Below are 18,515 nucleotides of genomic sequence, written 5' to 3'. Positions count from 1 at the left end.
GCTGTTAGCTGGCCAAAACAAACAGCAGTTGAACACATGCAAAAACCTTCCATCCAGTGGGGACACTAGGTCTCCCTCTTCTACTCAGCCACCAGCTATCTAAAAAGGAAAGGAACTTTATGTATTGTATCAACTGAACCAAGACAGAGAAGGGATCGCTTTCCTGAATAGCAGTACAGCAAGATACAGTGATATTAATTAGAGTAACTTGGTCAAAATGCAGTAACACTAGCAAACACACACCACCACCCATAGAGGCAGCCATGACATGAATGCCTTGCTATACTATATTTTCAGCAAAGTAAAAACAAAACAAAACAAAACAAAACAAACAAAAAAACACAAAACAAACAAACAAACAAAAACCAAACAACCCTATGCCTTAAGCTCCATATGTATCTTGACTGCAAGTATACAGAAAACACTGAGAAGTACAGTGTTCAGCAGCAATTATTTCAACCTCAAGGCTTATCATCAACAAGCTACTTATAAGCATCTATCTCCTTCCAGACCCTGCGCATTACTTTATATCATTTTGAAAGACAGAATCACAGAATCGTCTAGGTTGGAAGAGACCTCCAAGATCACCTAGTACAACCTCTGACCTAACACTAACCAGTCCTCCACTAAACCATATCACTAAGCTCTACATTTAAATGTCTTCTAAAGACCTCCAGGGATGGTGACTCCACCACTTCCCTGGGCAGCCAATTCCAGTGCCTAACAACCCTTTTGGTAAAGAAGTTCTTCCTAATATCCAACCTAAAACTCCCCTGGTGTAACTTTAGCCCATTCCCCCTCGTCCTGTCGCCAGGCACGTGGGAGAACAGACCAACCCCCAACTTGCTACAGCCTCCTTTAAGGTACATATAGAGAGCTATAAGGTCGCCTGAGCCTCCTCTTTTCCAGGTTAAACAATCCCAGCTCCCTCATCCACTCCTCATAAGACCTGTTCTCCAGACCCCTCACCATAGTACATAGGCATAGTAAAATACATAAAATCCAAAAGGAAATGCATGGCACTGATAAAACTAATCTAAACAACTAAGGGACTAAATATTTTTCTGAAGATGATATAATATGCTATAGTCATTTCCCAGACTGAATTAAAGGAGAGACAACAGCATTGTACCCAATGAAGACAAAGACAGTATTTCACAATAGTCAAAAGATGAAGGTGGAATTCAAAAGAGAAGATGGGTTGTAGGAATGATCCAGTTATGACTAAGTTGTTCTCTTCCCCAGGAAGTGATAGGCATTTGAACCAGAGACAGTCAGGAAAATTGCTGTTTTGACCAATAGACTGAGAAATTTGAATTCTCAAAGGATCACTAAAAAGTAATCACATCATTTGCACACCTAAATCACACCTAAATCTTGATAGTTAATTTTTAAACACAGTAAAGGCTGAAATCCCAGGCCAAAAAGAAAAGTGATGAGGAAGGTGAGGTGGTGGAGTTGCTCTTTATATGAGTGAGCAACTGGAATCTATGCAGCTCTGCGGGGGGGGGGGGGGGGGGGGGGGGCAGGGAGGGGAGCAAAGTGCAAGTTGAGAGCCTATGGGTGAGGATTAAAGGGCAGGCCAACAGGGGTGACATTGTGGTGGGTGTTTACTACAGATGACTGGATCAGGAAGAGGAAGTGGATGAGGCCTTCTACAGACAGCTGCAAGTTGCCTCACGTCTGCAGGCCCTGGTTCTTATGGGGGACTTTAACCACCCTGTTATTTGCTGGGGAGACAACACAGCTCAGAGTAAACAGTCCAGGAGGTTACTGCAGAACACTGAGGATAACTTCTTGACACAGGTGGTAGGTGAGCCAACAAGGAGAGGGGCATTGCTGGACCTGGTACTAACAGAGATGGTCTAGTTGGAAACGTGAAGCTGAGGGCAGTCTCGGCTGCAATGACCACAAGATGTTGGAGTTCAAGATCTTGCGAGGAGGAAGCAGGGCAAAGTAGGACCACAACCCTGGATTTCAAGAGAGCTAACTTTGACCTCTTCAGGGACATAATTGGAGGAATCCCCTGGGCCAGGTCCCTAGAGGGAAAGGGGTCCCAGGAAAGTTGCCTAATATTCAAGCATCACTTCCCCCAAGCTCAGAATCAGTGCATCCCTCAGAGAAAGAAGTCAAGCAAGGGGGGCAGGAGATCTGCGCGGATGGGCAAGGAGCTTTTGGGAAAACTTAGAAGAAGAAAGCATACATAATGTGGAAGAAGGGACAAACCATTTGGGTGGAATATAGGAACATTATCAGAGAATGCAGGGATTCAATAAGAAAGGCCAAGGCCTGGTTAGAATTAAATTTAGCAAGAGGCATCAAGGATAATGAGAAGGGCTTCTTCAAATACATCAGCAACGAAAGGAAAACTAAGGAAAATGTGGGTGCACTGCTAAATGAGGAAGGTGCCTTGGTGATGGCGGATACAGACAGGGCGGAATTACTGAATGTCTTCTTTGTTTCAGTCTTCACTGCTAAGGCTAGCCCCCACGCACTACCAACCCCAGAAACAAGAGAGAATACCTGTAGAGAGGAAGACTTTCCACTGGCTGAAGAGGATTGGGTTAGAGATTATTTAGGCAAGCTAGACACCCACAAATATATGGGCCCTGATGGTATGCACTCAAAGGTGCTGAGGGAGTTGGCAGATGTGATTGCTGGGCTGCTTTCTATTATCTATCAGTGGTCATGGTCATCTGGAGATGTCCCGGAGGACTGGAGACTTGCTAATGTGATGCCCATCTATAAGAAGGGTCGTAAGGAGGACCCAGGGAACTACAGGCCTTTCAGACTGAAATGTGACAGGAAAGGTGATAGAACAGGTCATCTTGAACGCAATCACACAGCATGTACAAGACAACCAGGGGATCAGGCTCACTCAGCATGGGTTCATGAAAGGCAAGTCCTGCCTGACCAACCTCATTTCCTTCTATGACCGGGTGTCCCTTCTGGTGGATGAGGGAAAGGCTGTTGATGTAGTCTACCTAGACTTCAGCAAGGCCTTTGACATGGTTTTCCATGGTATTCTCCTGGAGAACCTGGCAGCCCATGGCTTGGACAGGTACACTCTTTGCTGGGTTAAAACCTGTCTGGGTGTCTGGGCCCAGAGAGTGGTGAATGGAGTGAAATCCGGCTGGCGACCGGTCACGAGTGGTGTTCCCCAGGGGTCGGTGTTGGGGCCCATGTCTTTATTGATGATTTGGACGAGGGAATTGAGTGCGCCCTCAGTAAGCTTGCAGACGGCACCAAGTTGGGGGGAAGTGTCAATCTGCCGGAGGGTAGGAAGGCCCTGAAGAGGGACCTGGACAGGTTGGGTCGATGGGCAGAGGCCAATGGGATGAGGTTCAACATGGATAAGTGCTGGGTCGTGCACTTTGGCCACAGCAACCCCATGCAACGCTACAGACTTGGGGGAGAGTGGCTGGAAAGCTGTGCAGAGGAAAAGGATCTGGGGGTGTTGGTCAATGTTCGCCAGAACATGAGACAGCAGTGTGTCCAGGTGGCCAAGAAGGCCAACGGCATCCTGGCTTGTATCAGGAATAGTGTAGCCAGCAGGACCAGGGAGGTGACTGTCCCCTTCGAGGTGAGGCTGCACCTTGAGTACTGTGTTCAGTTTTGGGCTCCTCGCTAAAAGAAAGACATCGAGGCCATGGAGAATGTCCAGAAAAGGACTACAAAGCTGGTGAAAGGTCTGGAACACAAGTCTTATGAGGAACAGCTAAGGGAGCTGGGGTTGTTTAGTCTGGAGAAGAGAAGGCTCAGGGGAGACCTTATTGCTCTCTACAACTACCTGAAAGGAAGTTGTAGGGAGCTGAGGGTTGGCCTCTTCTCACAGATAACCAGCAATAAGACTAGAGGGAATAGCCTCAAGTTGCACCAGGGGAGGTTTAAGTTGGAAATTAGGAGAAATTTCTTCTCAGAAAGAGTAGTCAGACCTTGGAACAGGTTGCCCAGGGAGGTGGTGGAGTCACCATCCCTGGGGGTCTTTAAGGAAAGGTTGGACATGGTACTTAGGGACATGGTCTAGTGGGTGTTATTGGTGGTAGTGGTATGGTTGGACCAGATGAGCTTGAAGGTCTTTTCCAACCTTAATGATTCTATGATTCTATGATTTAGCTTACAACAGAAATTATAATAAATATATATTAGTATAGATAATGCCTGTTTCAAGAGATTAAATCCATATGACAAACTCACATGTAGATAAGCCTTTAATTTGGGTTTGCTTACATAGTTGATTTACCTTTGATTTTGTTAGTATGTATCTAACTCTTTAAAGCTAAAGTATATGAATTATAGATAGTAAGCTACTACATTAATGCTCTTGTTAAGGAACAAATCATCCTAGTCTATTCTAATTTAATACTCCGAGCAATGTTAAAGTTGAGATTTTTATACATGAGCATTTGAGAAGTAAAAAGCTTTGTTTAGGTCAATATATATTATGTGTTAGCTACACACAACATTCATCAAAATGTACAATACTTTGGGTTATTAAATACGTGCGATGCAGTTAAGTCAATACCAAGATTATATTTTTGAAATGCTTAGTTCAATACATCATCTGATTTTCCCTTTTTGGTTCAGTGATGCTTCGCATTTCAGCAACAGCTGGCCACAAAGATTCCCAAAAGTACAAAAGAGATACAAAAGAAGTGTCACAAAGATTCACAAAGAAGTACTTGCAGGCTGTACACCTATATTTAGGATAAATGGCAGGGTTTGGTTTTGGTAGCAGAGAGTGCAGAACAGATCTGTCCATGCATAGGCCGTGAACAGCCAGCTCAGCAACTGATGAAAGCAACTCACCACATGACAAAACTTCACCCTGAGTAGCACATGAGAATTCTGTACAAAATTTTGACAACAGGTGGTAGCAGCTAGGGGCAGGAGACATGAGGACACACATGAGGAAAAATGGGAATCATAGAATCATTAAGGTTGGAAAAGACCTCCAAGATCATCTGGTCCAACCATCCCCCTACCACCAATATTACCCACTAAACCATGTCCCTAAGTACCATGTCCAACCTTTCCTTAAACACTCCCAGGGATGGTGACTCCATCCTGGGCAACCCATTCCAATTCCTAACTACTCTTTCTGAGAAGAAATTTCTCCTGATTTCCAACCTGAACTTCCCCTGGCACAACTTGAGGGCATTCCCTCTAGTCCTATCTCTAGTTATCTGCGAGAAGAGGCCAACCCCCAGCTCCCCACAACTTCCTTTCAGGTAGTTGTAGAGAACAATGAGGTCTCCCCTCAGCCTTCTCTTCTCCAGGATAAACAACCCCAGTTCCCTCAGCTGCTCCAATGAGATTGATAAGCTGCATATTTGCTACCCTGGGACAATGGCCTGCCGCGTTTTTGACAAAATGCTGTCCTTTTGGTGAACTTTTCCCATTATAATATCATAATACCATAACACACCGCCATTCCAAAAGCTATCTGCTTCTAAGGTGTAACCACGCCTCACTGAGCTTGCGCTTTAAATTTTTCTATTCTGTACCTTTAAAAGCAAAGCTAGAAAATTTCACACCAATTGTAACAAAGGCATATATGACTAGAGTCACTTCACTCAAGCTCAAGATAAAAAAATAATATAAATTATCTTAAGGGAGAGCAGATGTTAGGGAAGATACCATCACGTAAGGGAAGACACCTTCTGACTTCTGGGATCAGTTGATGGGCTGAGCGTCTCTTGCCCCCCATTGGGATGCCTTTGAGTAAGATTTGAACACTTGGTTATGCTAAGTGCCTCCCCGGGAAACTTAGAAATCTCTATAGAGTTGCTCTATATCTTTTAACGCATATATAGCCAGGCGGTATTACTCATACACTTAGCATTTGCACGTGTTTTGCAGACAGTGAATTTATCACTGGCAATCCAAAGAACCTGTGTACCTGTTGCTTTAATAAACTGCACTACTCATTTTGCACTCACATGACCAAATTCTTTAAATGTGGGCGCACTAGTTCATGGAACACGACTAGACTGAGGGTGTCTTACATTATTTATACATCTGTAACTGTGATAGTTCACTACACTGAACTAATTCTTTATCCTTTTTTATTTAAAAGATCCTACAACCTTTTATGAAAGGTTAAGTGTGACTGTTCTGAGCTGAACCTAGCACAAGTAATGCATAATTAAGTTGTACCCATTCTTGGTCTGGTATAATGGTCTTCCTCCCAATAGGATGTTTTTGCTGAAAAAAAATCTATCCTCTCTACATCAAACTATTAAGCAGAAGCTTTAGACAAGCAGCTAATAGCAAGTAGTGAAAAGAATGTTCCAGCAATTCGTGTCAATAGAGGGCTTGAAGGGTAAACCTTGAGTCTCTGATATCTGGGGGGGGGTTCAGAATAACTGCTAACTATTGTGACTATTGCATGGGACACTATGCAAGTCTCTGATATCCAGCCAAGAGATTCAGGAGAAGGGGAAAGCTGAAGGACAACTAAAAGACAAAGCTTGCATGGGACGCTGCGAAAGTCTCTGATATCCAGCCAAGATGGACAAAGGAGAAGGACAAGGACAAAGCCTGGGAGGAAGACTACGAGCCTTCAGCACAAGAGACCCCCAGAGGGACCACCGGAGACTGATACGCATGCGCCAGTGGGAGGGTTCGGATTCCAGGAACTAGTTATAATAACCCTGTCTTTTCTAGGAGTAGTAATGAATATGTATTAGCCTAGGAGCATAAAAACCATCTGCCTGATGTAACTTGTGTGCGTGTTGGAGGAGCCCAGACTCCCCGCGCACCCAGCACTGTTTACTTGCCTTTTATTGACCCCATAAATAAACCTTATAAAGCTAAATTGACTCCGAATTTATAACAGTAGGATGGGGGAGAGAACTGGAAAGATAAAAGTGTGAGAACTCGTGTTGAGATAAAGACAGTTTACTAGGCAAAGTAAAAGCTGCACACACAAGCAAAGCAAAACAAAAAATTAATTTGCTACTTCCCATTGGCAGGCAGATGTTCTGCCATTTCCAGGAAAGCAGGGCTCATCACACATAATGTGTTTTTTTGGGAAGACAAATGCCGTCACGCTGAACAACCTCCCTTTTTCTTTCCCCCAGCTTTTATTGCTGAGCATGATGTCATATGTTATGGAGTATCCCTTTGGTCAGTTGGGGTCAGCTGTCCTGGCTGTGTCCCCTGTGGAATAATTGCCTGAGGTGACTTGGGAAATTAAACTAATATTCACATTTTAAAGAAAATATACAGCACTGAAGAAGCTTTCAGGGTGGAATTTCATTATAATACCTAAACATACCCAACTTCTTGTGCAGCCCCAGCCTCCTTGTTGGCAGGGTGGTATGATACCATCATGACTTTTGGGTTCAGTTGACAGGATGAGTCTCTCTGACTGTTACATCGTTCTTGGTTTGCTCAAAAAGAAAAAGTGGGAATTGTTGAGGGATTTTTGAAACAGCAAAGATCCCATGGCTTGCTGCAGCTGAGCAAACCAAGCTACCAGGATGACTACGAGAAGTTCCCATGACAATGTTCCCACATCGCCCAATTGAGGAATTTAAAAAATATTGTTGCCAGCAGCTGGCTTCAAGGACGGGATCTACATGACTGCTAATCACAAGGGGGTTGTTTTCTTGCAGGTGGGGTTGTTTTCTTGCAGTTGTTTGAGTGCTTTTGACCAATAATCTTGTGTGAGACACTATCCGCCCCTGTTAAGTTTGCTATAAAGGTCAGGCTATTTGGGTAACAAAGGGAGAGCATGGTCTGACCATACTGGTGTCTGTTGTGTTTTTGGCCATTCTTCCTACAACACCCATAGATCCAGAAGAGAGCAAGTATGCTACAGCCTGGTTGGGACTAACGGAATCACCTGCCACTCGTGTATTTAATTTAATTAAGTATTGCAATCAATGGTGGCCACTATATAAACTAAATGGCCACTTTATGGGTCAATCGACTATAACGCTGTCGTGGTTTAACCCGGCCGGCAGCTAAACACCACACAGCCGTTCGCTCACCCTCCCCCCTCCCTCTCTGGGACAGGGGAGAGAAATGGAAAGTGAAGCCCGTGAGTTGAGATAAAGACAGTTTAATAAGACAGGAAAATAATAATAATAATAATACAATGATGATAATAGTACTACTACTAATAATATGTACAAACAAGTGATGCACAATGCAATTGCTCACCACCCGCTGACCGATGCCCAGCCTAACCCCGAGCAGTCCGGCCCCCTCCCCCGGCTAGCCACCCCTATATATTGTTTAGCATGACGTCAGATAGTATGGAATACCCCTTTGGCTAGTTTGGGTCACCTGTCCTGGGTCTGTCCCCTCCCAGCTCCTGCTGCACCCCCAGCCTGCCTGTTGGCAGGACAGAGCAAAAGGCTGAGGTGTCCTTGGCTTGGTATAAGCACTGCTCTGCAACAATTAAAACATCGGGGTGTTATCAGCACTCTTCTCATCCTAAGCCAAAACACAGCATTCCACCAGCTACCAGGAAGAAAATTAATTCTGTTCTAACTGAAACCAGTACAAACGCTATTTTGCAATTGATGTTGTTTTTGAGGAGAGAAGGTAAATAGGATGAAATGTAGTATACTGATATGTTGTTTCAGCATCTTAGAGGGAAAAGGAGTGGACTTAAGTTGGCCGCTGACTGAGCCTTTGGTGTTGGCATGAGAAAAGTACAGGCTGAAGAAAGATAAAGGAAGTGTTAAAAGGGTTGTTGAAGGTGTTAAAGGTGTGGCATGTAGTATTTAACAGTGTCCTGGTTTCAGTTAGGACAGAGTTAATTTTCTTCCTAGTAGCTGGTAGGGTGCTATGTTTTGGCTTAGTGCCAAAAGAAGTGCTGATAACATGCTGATGTTTTAATTGTTGCAGAGCAGTGCTTACACCAAGCCAAGGACTTTTCAGCTTCTCACTCTGTCCTGACAGAGGGCAGGCTGGCGGTGCAGCAAGAGCTGGGAGGGGAAAGACCCAGGACAGCTGACTCAAACTGGCCAAAGGGGTATTCCATACCATCTGACGTCATGCTAAACAATATATAGGGGTGGCTAGCCAGGGAGGAGGAGGAGGGCCGGACTGCTCAGGGTTAGGCTGGGCATCGGTCAGCGGGCGGTGAGCAATTGCATTGTGCATCCCTTATTTCGTACACATTAGTAGTAGTAGTACTATTATCGTCATTATTGTTATTATTTTCCTGTCTTAGTAGGCTGTCTTTATCTCAAGTCACAGGCTTCACTTTCCCGTTTCTCTCCCCATATCCCAGGGAGGGAGGGGGGAGGGTGGGCGAACGGCTGTTTAGCTGCCGGCTGGGTCAAACCACAATACAGAGCTGCTTGAAGTTGAATGAGCAGGGAAAGAGGATGTAGGAATGTTAATAGTTCCGCCTCAACAAGAAGCTGAGATCTCAAAATCACGGGTGTGAGCCCTCTGGGGCAGAGGGACCATGATAGGTCTGAGAGAGTTGTCATGGAAACAGAAAAGCAGCAAACTCTTAAAACAGCCTGAGTTTATGAGTGAGCTCAGATTGCCAACGGGACCGCTCAGGGTTGACGATTGCTCAGTTGACGATTGCATTCCCCTGATTGACCCCCCACTGAGACCATAATCACCCCGGAAATAATGAACGGTAAATACCAAAATCTGGTTAAGTTGAGAATCTGTTCCAACAAGGTCCAAAAGAAACCTCTATGGAATTTCTGGACCAACTTTGAAATGCAATGGAAAAGAAAACAAAACGAATTTGGACCTGGCTTCAGAATACAAACAGAGGCAATTGGCTAGCCTCTTTCTAGGGCAATTGGCCCCTGATATCAGAAAGAAATTGTCTAGGGCTGCAGGCAGGAATGACAGGGACCTAGAACTTCTACCCTAGCAGGTCCACTGGTACTCTGACCAGGGGACACACTTCACATCTAAGGTGTTACGGGACTTAACCACTGCCCTAGGCATTAAATGGTAATACCATACTCGATGGCATCCACAAAGGTCAGGATGAGTTGAGAGAATGAATCAAATGATTAAACAACAATTGGCTAAATTAATGATTGAAACCCAACTGTCTTAGATAAAATGTTTGCCATTGGCATTATTGAATATTAGGACTATGCCCCATAGTGAAACGGGTATCTCACCTTATGAGATATTATATGGAATGCCATATTCCCAAGGAATGCCATTGGATTATTCATTGATAGAGAATTATGAAAGCAAGAAATATGTGATCATGACAGGGAAACAACTACAACAACTAAGGGAAAAGGGAATTTTAGCACAAAACGCCCCACTGGGGTTTGCTATTCATAAGATACAACCAGGAGACAAGGTCTTAATAAAAACCTGGAGGGAAGAACCATTGAACCCCCAATGGGAGAGACTGTACCTTGTTTTACTACTGAAACAGCTGTGAGAACAGCAGAAAGGGGTTGGACCCACGCATCCAGAGTAAAGGGACCAGTAACTACCAAAGCTTGGAGGGTGGAGTCCACTCCTGGGGAACTGAAACTAAGGCTAAAGAACGACTAATATTCTGGCAACGAGGCTCTGCACAAATTAAGGGCATCAGATAAAGAGGACAAGTCTGAAGGGAGGAAAGGGAGAAGGCAAGACTGGGGCAGGACCTTCCACTGCGGTGTGTATGGTCTACCAAGGGAGCCAACCCCTATGGGTATTGACCGCCGAGTGAGAGGGTGTGGTGGTTTTACTCAGGTGGGCAGCCGAGCTCCACCACAACCACTCTCTCACTCCCCCTCTCCTCAAAGAGGAAGGGGGAGAAAATACAACACAGAGAACTCGAGGTTTGAGATGAGAAAGGTTTAATTAAAGGGAAAGGGAATGGGGAGAAAAAAGAAACAAAAGAAACAATAAGGCCGCGCGGAAGCACAGAGAGAAAGGAAAAATTTATTCTCTACTTCCCATCAACGAGCGATGTTCGGCCACGTCCTGGGAAGCAGGGCCTCAAAACGCGTAGTGGTTGTTCAGGAGGACAGCCCCCTCCCCCATGAGAGCCCTCCTTTTTATTGCTGAGTGTGACATCAGGTGTTATGGAATATCCCTTTGGTTGGTTTAGGTCAGCTGCCCTGGCAATGTCTCCTCCCCATCACTTGCCCACCCCCAGCCTGCTGGCTCTTGGGGGCTTGGAGGGAGTCCTGATGCTGTGCCAACACTCTGCAGCAATAGACACAACACTGGAGTAATACCAGTGCTGTTCCAGCTACGAGTGCAGAGCACAGCACTGTGTGGGCTGCTGCAGGGAAAAGGTGACTCCAGCTCAGACAGACCCAACACAGAGGGCCTCGACCAGACTTCTCCTGCACTAAGGTCAGGTCGTCCTGAGAAAAGTAACATAAGAACCACCTTATATATATATATATACACACACACACACGCACACACACAGTTGTGATTAGTTTTCTAGGAGCTGGATCACCCCTACAGGCTGAATGGTAACACAAGCCCAAACCAACTCTGAAATCGGGCCCAACCCCTTCATTGAAGGCGTTTCCCACACCCTCAGGATTGGATGGTGTAAAAGGATAAGAAATGCTATACTTCCTGGTATTGTTTTTACAGGGGCAATTGAGCCATGGGCAAGAATGGAGGAATAACTTTTTCACTCTGGGGGAGGAAGTGGACAAGGCCTTTAACCTTAGTAATGTGGGAATAGAAATGTTGTTTTTGCAGAGTTACATTGTTTAGAAGGAGGGAATGTGGTACTGAGATATGCTTACAGTGATAAGAAAGTTTAGCAGGCGACCTTGTAAAATGCAGACAACCAGACTCCTTAGGACAATTAGGTGAAAATCACGGTGTCAAGTCAAGTCAGATAAGTGAAGAAACATTACCACTTCAAGCAGTAAAAATGTCAAAAGAAATTTGAAATGTAACAGGCCGGCGACTGAAGGCCATGCATTGTTTGTGAAGCATCAGATAGATTGTGAACCTGGATTCCCCACTCAGTGGGGAAACAGGGGAGGGTCCTGCCATCAAAAGGTATATAAACTGTGTTTTGGAACTAGTAGATGCGCTCTCTCCTGCTTGTGGGGCACCCGCCATTGCAATCGCGAATAAATTACTACTTCACTGAGATCCTCGCCTCAGCCTAAGTTATTGGCTACGGAGTGTTTCTCACAGTAACTGCTGGGTTTGTGGAGGACCGGGGGGAACTGAAAGTTGGCCCTGGGTAGCTGGCCTGGTTCAACCCAAGTGGTGGGTTAGTAATTTGAGTGATGTTCATAATGGGACACAATTTTGGAAAGAGGAAGGAGGCCCGTGGCAATTGCACTCGTCAGATCGGGGTATATACTGTTTAAACAGGGGATCAAAAAAAAAAAAAAAATCAAGGGGATTTAATTTTGGGTGAGAATAGCCCATGAGTTGAATTGTATGATGTTAATTGCTATATAATATTATCTGTTATCACTGCTATGGCTACTATATGCTGAAAGGGAAACAAGCTACTGGTATGTAAGGAACTTGAGTAGCTACTGTTTGACATTAGAAAAGTAAATTTAGGGAAGCCTTAGGCCACAGTATGAGCTCTGTGCAACCCAAACCTGGTATGTAGTGGTGATTGAGCACCTTTTAGTGGCATTGTGTTGGGGTCTGGGTGGCATGTGCTGGCCAAGGAAGGCACCAGATGAGAGCCTGTCCCAGGAAAAAACAGTAGCCATCCTGCCCTGCAACAAGCAACTGCCAATCTGAAAGAAAATAACACATATTTCAAGAACTGAGTGGACTATAGCTGATGAAATGAAGATTGCATGGTTACAAGAACCCAAGGAAAGTTATGATCATGTTCCCACCTTCCAGGCACCCAGCTTGAGCTCATATATGGGTACCATTAAATTCTTGCTGCTTTAAATAAGAATCAACACTTTGAATGAATTCTGGATGCTGCGGAGACCCATTCTGCTAGGGGAAACAACAGAACACCATAATAATACCATATCAACGGTATTACAACAAGTATTACCCAGATTAATGAAAAAATAATTTTGGGTGAGAAAAAATAATGATGAAAAAATAATTTTGACAGTCTTTTTTTTTTTTTTTTTTTTGAAGTCTGCCTTCAGGAAATCTAAGGTAGCAATTTTACTTTTACCCCCCTCCTGACTCCACCAAGAATAGAGAACTCTACCATTTCATGGTCACTCTGCCCAAGACAGCTCCCAACTCACCACATCTCCCACCAGTCCTTCTCTGTTCATGAAGAGCAGGTCTAGCAGGGCACCTCCTCTGGTAGGCTCACTAACCAGCTGACTCAGGAAGCTGCCTTCCGTACACTCGATTGATGGAGCAGCTAATCTCAGAAAGACACATGAAGGACAAGAAAATCATCAGGAGCAGTCAGCATGGATTCACCAGTCAGCTTGCCTGACCAACCTGATAAGCTTGTACAATGAAATTACCAGCCTGATGGATGAGGGGAGAATAGCAGATATTCTCTACCCAGACTTCAGGAAGGTATTGGAAACTGGACCCATAAGATCCACATGGACAAGCTGTGGATGCATGAGCAAGATGAGCAGATAGTGAGGTGGACTGAAGACTGGCTGAAGGGCTGAAGCCAAAGGGTGGTGATCAGTGGCACAAAGTCTAGTTAAGTCCAGTATCTAGTGGTGTACCCCAGGGGTCAATACTGGGTCCAAATTCTGTTCAACATCTTCATTAATTATCTTGATGATGAGGTAGAGTATACCCACAGCAAGTCTGCACATGACAGAAACTGGAAGGAGTGGCTGATTCAACAGAGGGTCATGCTGTCATCCAGAATGGCCTGCACAGGCTGGAAAAATGGTCTAACAGGAACCTCATCAAGTTCAACAAGGGGAAGTGCAGAGTCCTGCACCTGGGAAGGAACAACTCCAGTTGTTGTACATGCTGGGGGCCACCCAGCTGAAAAACAGCTTTTTAGAAAAGGCCCTAGGGATCCTCAGACACCAAGCTGAACACAAGCTAGCAATGTAGCCTTGCAGCAAAGAAGGCTAATTCTATCCTGGGCTGCATTAGGCAAACAAAGTATTACCAACAGGTCAAGGGAGGTGATCCTTCCCCTCTACTCGGCTCTAGTGAGGCCACACCTGGCATCCTGTGTCCAGTTCTGGGCTCCCCAGTACAAGAGAGACATGGACATACTGGATAGAGTCCAGTGCAGGGCCACGAAAATGACTAAGGGACTGGAATCTCTCTTGTATGAGGAGAGGCTGAGAGAACTGGGGTATGTGTGTGCCTCAAAACAAAGTTAGATATATCAACAGCTCTAAGGGTTTATACAGACTCAGCATAAACTACAACTTCCACAAATTATTTTAACCACCATTTAACTCACTTCCTCCATCCATCCAAAAACTGAATACGTGTGCCATCTTCATGTTACCTACAATACTAAGCAAGAGGCACTCTTGGGACTTTTATTTCACATCTGAGAAATAAAGCAAAGCAACAGCTAGTGACTTTCAGCACCTGACGCTCAAGCTTACAACAGTACATTTGCAATATCTGCTTAATGTGGTTTTATGCATAGTTTAACATGCACAACTTTTCTCCTCAGTGTCAGAGAGAGTTAGTTACCATTTGCCCAGGAATCAGAGGAAACTCTGCTCTGCACTGCTCAATTTGCTCCTGATAGCACAAACTGTCCAATGAAGAGCAAGAGATTTCTATCTGGCTCAGGAAGCTTCCAATGTTTTATCACCATCTGGTAAGTACTGCAAATAGTCTCTGTGAGACCAACTTGCTAGTAAAAAACAGCAGCACAGTCTGCTAGCCACAAAGAGCACGTTTAAGGGAAAAAATAAAAAAATCTTTTTGTGAATTATTTTTTTTATTAAAAGAACACTGCTGTCTGAAGCAACCAAAGCTATCTGATATCAGGGTGCATGCCCATCCACTTATGATTTTTGTCTTCTAGATCACTTATCTCCAACCCTGTTGTGCACCACCTCTCAGTCATGGTATCACACTTGAAAGCATGACATACATTAAGAGCCTAAAACATTTAACTCCTGCATTCTGATAGGCCTTGACAATTAAAGTGTTTCCTGTTGTAACTTCAAATAGAACATAAGACAGACACTGAACACTGGTACTTGCTAATTTTCACAGAATCACAGAATTGTCTGGGTTGGAAGAGACCTCAAGATCATTAAGTCCAACCTCTGACCTAACACTAACAAGTCCTCCACTAAACCATATCGCTAAGTTCAACATCTAAATGTCATCCCCTCCAGGGATGGTGACTCCACCACTTCCCTGGGCATCCCATTCCAATGCCTAACAACCCTTTTGGTAAAGAAGTTCTTCCTAACATCCAACCTAAAACACCCCTGGCACAACTTTAGCCCATTCCCCCTCATCCTGTTGCCAGGCACATGGGCACATTTTTGGCCACTACCTTTATTACTTGAGCTTCAAAAATCAGTATTATAGCCTTTATATGAGTTAGTCTTTAGCAAGATCCAACGTGTTTTTCTAGTCTGTTATATGAAAGCACAATATTTGCTAGGCATTAATAGAAAATTGGAAGTGAAGTTCTTAGATTCCATTCTTGAATTCAGAACTTCTTAAATAACAAATATCACTTGTGCCACCTGCACAGAAACTACATCAGTTTTCAACATGAGTTTTAACTTCCAAGCTGCATCCACATAATGGATTCAAACAAATAAGACTGCATTACATTTGAGACTTACTATGCGTATTTGCTTTTGAACTTCTCAGAAAGTGTTGCAGTTTAACCTGATAGGCAGCTAAGCACCACACAGCCATTCACTTCACCACCACCACCACCACCCACACACAATGGGATGAGGGAGAGAAAGAGAGGGGAAAAAAAGTTTTTTAAAAAATGTGTGGATTGATATAAAGAAAATATAATAGGGCAGGAAAGGAAGAGAAATAATAATAATGATGATAAAAAAATATACAAAGCAAGTAATGCACTGTGCAATTGCTCACCACCTGCTGACTGATGCCCATTCCATGCCAAAGCAGCAGCCCCTACTCACCCCATCCCAGCCAGCCACCCCAGTTTTATTGTTCAGCATGACATCATATGATATAGAATACCCCTTTAGCCAGTTTGGGTCAGCTGTCCTGGTTGTGTCCCCTCCCGGCTTCTTGTGCATCCCCAGCATCTTTGCTGGCGGGGTAGCACAAAAAGATAAAAAAATCTTCAACTCTGTGTAATGAAAAAAAATAACTCCCTCCCAGGCAAAACCAGGACACAAACTCATTTAAATTTGAGTTAATTTCAAAAATTTATCTTCTGATCATGTGGCTCAAAGCATTAAAAGCTTGTTATAAATCATTATACCAATACAATTCCAGACATTTTAATGTGTACCAAAGAATCAAACATTTTTCATTTTTTCAAAGGTCAAACATTTTTTAAAACCATGTTTTTAGCAGTTACACAAAAGTGTTAAGTGTTTTTTCCTCAGTTCAAATGTTTTAATTAAACAAAAAAAAAAGTCTACATGACCTTTGCTTTGTTATTTATAAGTTTACAAAATACATCATCATCAACATGATTACCAGCTTGACCTCATTAGCATCAATGAAGAAAAACTAATAGCCAGTCATGTCAACATGACAGATAATACATATTTATAAGAAACATCTATAATTTGTGTAAGACTTCTATGCTGATAGCATATATAAACACTTTTCCATGTGAGTAAATGTTATCCTCCACAACATGAACTATTTATGAGCAACTGAATAATGACTATTGAAAAAAAAAAAAATAGTTCTTCCTAAAGTGTCACCTAAAGATCTTTTTTATTAAAAATTCCAAAAAGTGAAACTAATTTTTGGAGGGAGAAAGACTACTCATTTCTCCACCTGTTTTTGAGTATTCAGTATACCTCAGCATATTCAAGTCATAGCTGTTTTAGATCAACTTGAATGTTCAAATTTCATGTATATCTCTAGAAATTCAGGGTTGTATCTATGGTTTATCCTTGCAGAATTACTAAATGGAACTGTAACATATTCAGCACTATATTTCACATAGCTATCATCATCTGTAAAGCAAGCAAATACTACAGATTTGGGGTATTTTGTGCATACGTTATCTCAATTGTTTTTTATAAGCGTGACTTGCTCAAAAAGTTCTAAATCAGAGATGAAATACCAGTTTCATTTCACTAGTGTGTTCTCCCCCTCCGACCTTTTGTTTGTGTTAAATGGTATTGAATACTCCCTTTTGGCTTTGGATTTGCAAGACAACTAATGGTTTGAACATGACAACTGCATATTGCAACAAGAACTTTTAATCTACCAAGAGGAAGCCTAAACAATAACTCAAGCATACAGTCAAAGAGTATAAATAAAGTATCTGCTGCTTTCTAGGAATTACGTGCTAACCTTCAGTTACTTTTTACAAAAATCACATCCTCCATTATCTAAAGAAATATTCCTACTTAATTTCTATCACTTCAGCATCATTGGCTGAATGGAAAGATCTCAGTGTTGCAAGCCTCTCATTCATATGATGCTGTCAAAATGAAATCATTCAAACTTCTCACTCCATGGCACCCAGATATTTTTCAGCGTATGTACTGCTATGTCATTATGCATGTTATACTACCTACAAAGCCATACTAACATGGTGAAATTTAGGCGTTGCTCATGCCCAAAAACTGCCTATAAAAGGTGCGTTCATTCCCCATGCAAGTCAGACACTACAAGCATGGAAGAGAAACCTCAGAGCACTGTCCCCATTGACTTGTCCTTTTACCTTTTCCCCCAAGAAATACACACGTGCTTATGAAAGACCGCCTGCAGAGCATCACTCCCTTCCCATGCAACTACTCAGGCTGAAGTTTCATTTGGGCCCAGCAGAAGTGCAAGCGAGAGGATGGTAAAAACCCCTGGAAACACCAAATAGAAGGAATAAAGTACTACAGAAAACTGAGAGAAAGGAAAGAAAGGAAAGAAAGGAAAGAAAGGAAAGAAAGGAAAGAAAGGAAAGAAAGGAAAGAAAGGAAAGAAAGGAAAGAAAGGAAAGAAAGGAAAGAAAGGAAAGAAAGGAAAGAAAGGAAAGAAAGGAAAGAAAGGAAAGAAAGGAAAGAAAGGAAAGAAAGGAAAGAAAGGAAAGAAAGGAAAGAAAGGAAAGAAAGGAAAGAAAGGAAAGAAAGGAAAGAAAGGAAAGAAAGGAAAGAAAGGAAAGAAAGGAAAGAAAGGAAAGAAAGGAAAGAAAGGAAAGAAAGGAAAGAAAGGAAAGAAAGGAAAGAAAGGAAAGGAAAACACACACAAAAAAAAAAAAAACAAGGCAGACTCAGTAAAGAGGACCTCACGGCTACTTGAAGGGATACAAGGTGCAAGGGGAGAATACCAGAGAGGGAGATACAACCCTACTCCCTACCCGAGACACCTCTATGTTACTTCCCAAAACACGTCTGGATCACGGGTAAAAGACACGGCCCACTCCCCCTACCGCCAGCTAATCAAATCGACAATAAACCACCTCAGTCCACTGATACACCCACCCTCTTCACATTCACTAATTCACGCTCCGGCGC

The 18,515-nt window shown here is 43.3% G+C and overlaps 1 protein-coding gene across 5 annotated transcripts in view; it reads right to left on the bottom strand.

Annotated features, from left to right (window-relative positions):
• The window catches only part of LOC311426287 (zinc finger and BTB domain-containing protein 5-like), a 112,432-nt gene that overhangs the window by 10,418 nt on the left and 83,499 nt on the right, over nt 1-18,515 (bottom strand). The gene's annotated exons all lie outside the window — the stretch shown is intronic.

This window comes from Aythya ferina, assembly GCF_964211825.1.
Source record: "Aythya ferina genome assembly, chromosome: W".
In the NCBI taxonomy this organism is placed as follows: domain Eukaryota; kingdom Metazoa; phylum Chordata; class Aves; order Anseriformes; family Anatidae; genus Aythya; species Aythya ferina.
The sequence above is the reverse complement of the archived record's forward strand: the minus strand, read 5'-3'. Positions and strand labels throughout refer to the sequence as shown.